This window comes from Ornithodoros turicata, chromosome 10 (assembly GCF_037126465.1).
Source record: "Ornithodoros turicata isolate Travis chromosome 10, ASM3712646v1, whole genome shotgun sequence".
NCBI classification, from domain to species: Eukaryota; Metazoa; Arthropoda; class Arachnida; order Ixodida; family Argasidae; genus Ornithodoros; species Ornithodoros turicata.
Genome location: NC_088210.1, coordinates 15,788,252 through 15,794,854, shown reverse-complemented (window position 1 = coordinate 15,794,854; position 6,603 = coordinate 15,788,252).

Here is a 6,603-nt window from a genome sequence, read left to right as displayed (position 1 = left end):
CTTGCTTGCTTTTGCAAATACTATGCACAGGAATGACGCAAGTACCTGATGATATGAACTAACAGTACTCCATTGCGCGTGGAATAAGCTGCGTGACCCTGTCGAGCCTGACTCTCGAAAACATGTTTGTCGGCCCGGCCCGCGGGCCGGGTCGGGGGCCCAGGCCCATGCAGGGCTCTAATTCTTGTTAAGAATTACGATTCTGCACAATATTACAGTAACAATTTTCGAATGCATTTGGTTGTTCATGTTTAGTTCGTATATCTCCAGCCCGTCTGCTTGGCAATGAGCGTAGCTCCCGCTTGGAAAAGACACCGACAACGAAGTGCGAAAGACGATGCATGTGGAATTAAACGGGATCAAAATACGGGTGCGAAGACAGTTTCCTTGGCAGTGAGTGTCGTCCGCGCTAGCAGACACTCCGACGACAAAAGTGGACAAGACGAAGGGTGTGGATTGAAACACGAGGAAAATGCGGGTGCGTAGTGCCGGTCCGGTGCTGGCTGTGCTGTTTGGGTTTTTTTCCTGGGTTTCTCGCAGACGCGTTCAGACAAATGTCGGCACAGTTCCCTTAGAAGTCGGCCCAGGACGCACATTCCCCAGGGCGTCAGTCGTGAAGTTGCCCACGTCTGTGAAGCCGACGACGACGAGCTCTTTCAGAAGCACCACCCCCACCAATGCGTAGTTCGCCGCCAATGATATGGGCATCGGGTACGTTGGAAACAGATACCGACGAAGTCGTCAGAGAGGACGGACGGGTATCGAAGAGCGATGAAAATGCGGGTGCATAGTTCGTCCGCCCAGCAATCAGCGTCGGTCGCTCTAGGAACAGATACCGACGAAGAAGTGACAGAGGACGGGCGGGTATCGAAGTGCGATGAAAATGCGGGTGCATAGTTCGTCCGCCCAGCAATCAGTGTCTATCCCTCTAGGAACAGATACCGACGAAAAAGTGAGTGAGGACGGACGGGTATCGAGGCGCGATGAAAATGCGGGTGCATAGTTCGTCCGCCCAGCAATCAGCGTCGGTCGCTCTAGGAACAGATACCGACGAAGAAGTGACAGAGGACGGGCGGGTATCGAAGTGCGATGAAAATGCGGGTGCATAGTTCGTCCGCCCAGCAATCAGCGTCGGTCGCTCTAGGAACAGATACCGACGAAGAAATGAGAGAAGACGGGCGGGTATCGAAGTGCGATGAAAATGCGGGTGCATAGTTCGTCCGCCCAGCAATCAGCGTCGGTCGCTCTAGGAACAGATACCGACGAAGGAGTGAGTGAGGACGGGCGGGTATCGAAGCGCGATGAAAATGCGGGTGCATGGTTCGTCCGCCCAGCAATCAGCGTCGGTCGCTCTAGGAACAGATACCGACGAAAGCGTGAGAGGACGGGCGGGTATCGAGGCGCGATGAAAATGCGGGTGCATAGTTCGTCCGCCCAGCAATCAGCGTCGGTCGCTCTAGGAACAGATACCGACGAAGAAATGAGAGAAGACGGGCGGGTATCGAAGTGCAATGAAAATGCGGGTGCATAGTTCGTCCGCCCAGCAATCAGCGTCGGTCGCTCTAGGAACAGATACCGACGAAGAAATGAGAAAGGACGGGCGGGTATCGAAGTGCGATGAAAATGCGGGTGCATAGTTCGTCCGCCCAGCAATCAGCGTCGGTCGCTCTAGGAACAGATACCGACCAAGAAATGAGAGAGGACGGGCGGGTATCGAAGTGCGATGAAAATGCGGGTGCATAGTTCGTCCGCCCAGCAATCAGCGTCGGTCGCTCTAGGAACAGATACCGACGAAGAAATGAGAAAGGACGGGCGGGTATCGAAGTGCGATGAAAATGCGGGTGCATAGTTCGTCCGCCCAGCAATCAGCGTCGGTCGCTCTAGGAACAGATACCGACCAAGAAATGAGAGAGGACGGGCGGGTATCGAAGTGCGATGAAAATGCGGGTGCATAGTTCGTCCGCCCAGCAATCAGCGTCGGTCGCTCTAGGAACAGATACCGACGAAGAAATGAGAGAGGACGGGCGGGTATCGAAGTGCGATGAAAATGCGGGTGCATAGTTCGTCCGCCCAGCAATCAGCGTCGGTCGCTCTAGGAACAGATACCGACGAAGAAATGAGAAAGGACGGGCGGGTATCGAAGTGCGATGAAAATGCGGGTGCATAGTTCGTCCGCCCAGCAATCAGCGTCGGTCGCTCTAGGAACAGATACCGACGAAGAAATGAGAGAAGACGGGCGGGTATCGAAGTGCGATGAAAATGCGGGTGCATAGTTCGTCCGCCCAGCAATCAGCGTCGGTCGCTCTAGGAACAGATACCGACGAAGGAGTGAGTGAGGACGGGCGGGTATCGAAGCGCGATGAAAATGCGGGTGCATGGTTCGTCCGCCCAGCAATCAGCGTCGGTCGCTCTAGGAACAGATACCGACGAAAGCGTGAGAGGACGGGCGGGTATCGAGGCGCGATGAAAATGCGGGTGCATAGTTCGTCCGCCCAGCAATCAGCGTCGGTCGCTCTAGGAACAGATACCGACGAAGAAATGAGAGAAGACGGGCGGGTATCGAAGTGCAATGAAAATGCGGGTGCATAGTTCGTCCGCCCAGCAATCAGCGTCGGTCGCTCTAGGAACAGATACCGACGAAGAAATGAGAAAGGACGGGCGGGTATCGAAGTGCGATGAAAATGCGGGTGCATAGTTCGTCCGCCCAGCAATCAGCGTCGGTCGCTCTAGGAACAGATACCGACCAAGAAATGAGAGAGGACGGGCGGGTATCGAAGTGCGATGAAAATGCGGGTGCATAGTTCGTCTGCCCAGCAATCAGCGTCGGTCGCTCTAGGAACAGATACCGACGAAGAAATGAGAGAGGACGGGCGGGTATCGAAGTGCGATGAAAATGCGGGTGCATAGTTCGTCCGCCCAGCAATCAGCTTCGGTCGCTCTAGGAACAGATACCGACGAAGGAGTGAGTGAGGACGGACGGGTATCGAAGCGCGATGAAAATGCGGGTGCATGGTTCGTCCGCCCAGCAATCAGCGTCTATCCCTCTAGGAACAGATACCGACGAAAGCGTGAGAGGACGGACGGGTATCGAGGCGCGATGAAAATGCGGGTGCATAGTTCGTCCGCCCAGCAATCAGCTTCGGTAGCTCTAGGAACAGATACCGACGAAGGAGTGAGTGAGGACGGACGGGTATCGAAGCGCGATGAAAATGCGGGTGCATGGTTCGTCCGCCCAGCAATCAGCGTCTATCCCTCTAGGAACAGATACCGACGAAAGCGTGAGAGGACGGACGGGTATCGAGGCGCGATGAAAATGCGGGTGCATAGTTCGTCCGCCTAGCAATCAGCGTCGGTCGCTCTAGGAACAGATGCCAACGAAGAAGTGAGAGAGGACGGACGGGTGTCGAAGCGCGATGAAAATGCGGGTACATAGTTCGTCCGCCCAGCAATCAGCGCCGGTCGCTCTAGGAACAGATACCGACGAAGAAATGAGAGAGGACGGGCGGGTATCGAAGTGCGATGAAAATGCGGGTGCATAGTTCGTCCGCCCAGAAATCACCGTCGGTCGCTCTAGGCACAGATACCGACGAAGTGCGAGAGGACGGACGGGTATCGAAGCGCGATGAAAATGCGGGTGCATAGTTCGTCCGCCCAGCAATCAGCGTCGGTCGCTCAAGGAACAGATACCGACGAAGAAGTGAGAGAGGACGGACGGGTATCGAAGTGCGATGAAAATGCGGGTGCATAGTTCGTCCGCCCAGCAATCAGCGTCGGTCGCTCAAGCAACAGATACCGACGAAGAAATGAGAGAGGACGGGCGGGTGTCGAAGTGCGATGAAAATGAGGGTGCATAGTTCGTCCGCCCAGAAATCAGCGTCGGTCGCTCTAGGCACAGATACCGACGAAGTGCGAGAGGACGGACGGGTATCGAAGCGCGATGAAAATGCGGGTGCATAGTTCGTCCGCCCAGCAATCAGCGTCGGTCGCTCTAGGAACAGATACCGACGAAGAAGTGAGAGAGAACGGACAGGTATCGAAGCGCGGTCGCTCTGGGAACAGATAACGACGAAAACGTGAGAGGACGGACGGGTATCGAGGCGCAATGAAAATGCGGGTGCATACTTCGTCCGCCTGGCAATCAGCGTCGGTCGCTCTGGGAACAGATGACGAAGAAGTGAGAGAGGACGGACGGGTATCGAAGAGCGATGAAAATGCGGGTGCATGGTTCGTCCGCCCAGCAATCAGCGTCTATCCCTCTAGGAACAGATAACGACGAAAAATTTGGGAGGACGGACGGGTATCGATCTAGGCGCGATGAAAATGCGGGTGCATAGTTCGTCCGCCCAGCAATCAGCGTCGGTCGCTCTAGGAACAGATACCGACAAAACATTTGGGAGGACAGACGGGTATCGATCTAGGCGCGATGAAAATGCGGGTGCATAGTCCGTCCGCCAAGCAATCAGCGTCGGTCGCACTAAGAACAGATACCGACGAAACATTTGGGAGGACGGACGGGTATCGAAGAGCGATGAAAATGCGGGTGCATGGTTCGTCCGCCCAGCAATCAGCGTCTATCCCTCTAAGAACAGATAACGACGAAAGCGTGAGTGAGGACGGACGGGTATCGAGGCGCGATGAAAATGCGGGTGCATAGTTCGTTCGCCTAGCAATCAGCGTCGGTCGCTCTGGGAACAGATACCGACGAAGAAGTGAGAGAGGACGGACGGGTATCGAAGAGCGATGAAAATGCGGGTGCATAGTTCGTCCGCCCAGCAATCAGTGTCTATCCCTCTAGGAACAGATACCGACGAAAACGTGAGTGAGGACGGACGGGTATCCAGGCGCGATGAAAATGCGGGTGCATAGTTCGTCCACTTAGCAATCAGCGTCGGTCGCTCTAGGAACAGATACCGACGAAAAATTTGAGAGGACGGACGGGTATCGATCGAGGCGCGATGAAAATGCGGGTGCATAGTCCGTCCGCCTAGCAATCAGCGTCGGTCGCACTAAGAACAGATACCGACGAAACATTTGGGAGGACGGACGGGTATCGAAGAGCGATGAAAATGCGGGTGCATAGTTCGTCCGCCCAGCAATCAGCGTCTATCCCTCTAGGAACAGATAACGACGAAAAATTTGGGAGGACGGACGGGTATCGATCTAGGCGCGATGAAAATGCGGGTGCATAGTTCGTCCGCCCAGCAATCAGCGTCTATCCCTCTAAGAACAGATAACGACGAAAGCGTGAGTAAGGACGGACGGGTATCGAGGCGCGATGAAAATGCGGGTGCATAGTTCGTTCGCCTAGCAATCAGCGTCGGTCGCTCTAGGAACAGACACCGACAAAAAATTTGGGAGGACAGACGGGTATCGATCTAGGCGCGATGAAAATGCGGGTGCATAGTTCGTCCACCCAGCAATCAGCGTCGGTCGCTCTGGGCACAGATACCGACGAAGAAGTGAGAGAGGACGGACGGGTATCGAAGAGCGATGAAAATGCGGGTGCATAGTTCGTCCGCCCAGCAATCAGCGTCTATCCCTCTAAGAACAGATAACGACGAAAGCGTCAGTGAGGACGGACGGGTATCGAGGCGCGATGAAAATGCGGGTGCATATAGTTCGTCCGCCCAGCAATCAGCGTCGGTCGCTCTAGGAAGAGATACAGACAAAAAATTTGGGAGGATGGACGGGTATCGATCTAGGCGCGATGCAAATGCGGGTGCATAGTTCGTCCGCCCAGCAATCAGCGTCTATCCCTCTAAGAACAGATAACGACGAAAGCGTCAGTGAGGACGGACGGGTATCGAGGCGCGATGAAAATGCGGGTGCATATAGTTCGTCCGCCTAGCAATCAGCGTCGGTCACTCTAGGAAGAGATACCGACGAAAAAGTGAGAGGACGGACGGGTATCGAGGCGCGATGAAAATGCGGGTGCATAGTTCGTCCGCTTAGCAATCAGCGTCGGTTGCTCTAGGAACAGATACCGACGAAAAATTTGAGAGGACGGACGGGTATCGATCGAGGCGCGATGAAAATGCGGGTGCATAGTCCGTCCGCCTAGCAATCAGCGTCGGTCGCACTAAGAACAGATACCGACGAAACATTTGGGAGGACAGACAGGTATCGAAGCGCGATGAAAATGCGGGTGCATAGTTCGTCCGCCCAGCAACAGCGTCGGTCGCTCTAGGAACAGGTACCGACGAATTATTTAGGAGGACGGACGGGTATCGAGGCGCGATGAAAATGCGGGTGCATAGTTCGTCCGCCTGGCAATCAGCGTCGGTCGCTCTAGGAGCAGATACCGAAGAAAACGTGAGTGAGGACGGACGGGTATCGAGGCGCGATGAAAATGCGGGTGCATAGTTCGTCCGCCCAGCAATCAGCGTCTATCCCTCTAAGAACAGATAACGACGAAAGCGTGAGTGAGGACGGACGGGTATGGAGGCGCGATGAAAATGCGGGTGCATAGTTCGTCCGCGTAGCAATCAGAGTCGGTCGCATTAGGAACAGATACCGACGAAAAAGTGAGGACGGACGGGTATCGAGACGCGATGAAAATGCGGGTGCATAGTTGCGTCGGTCGCTCGACGAACGTGGACCGAA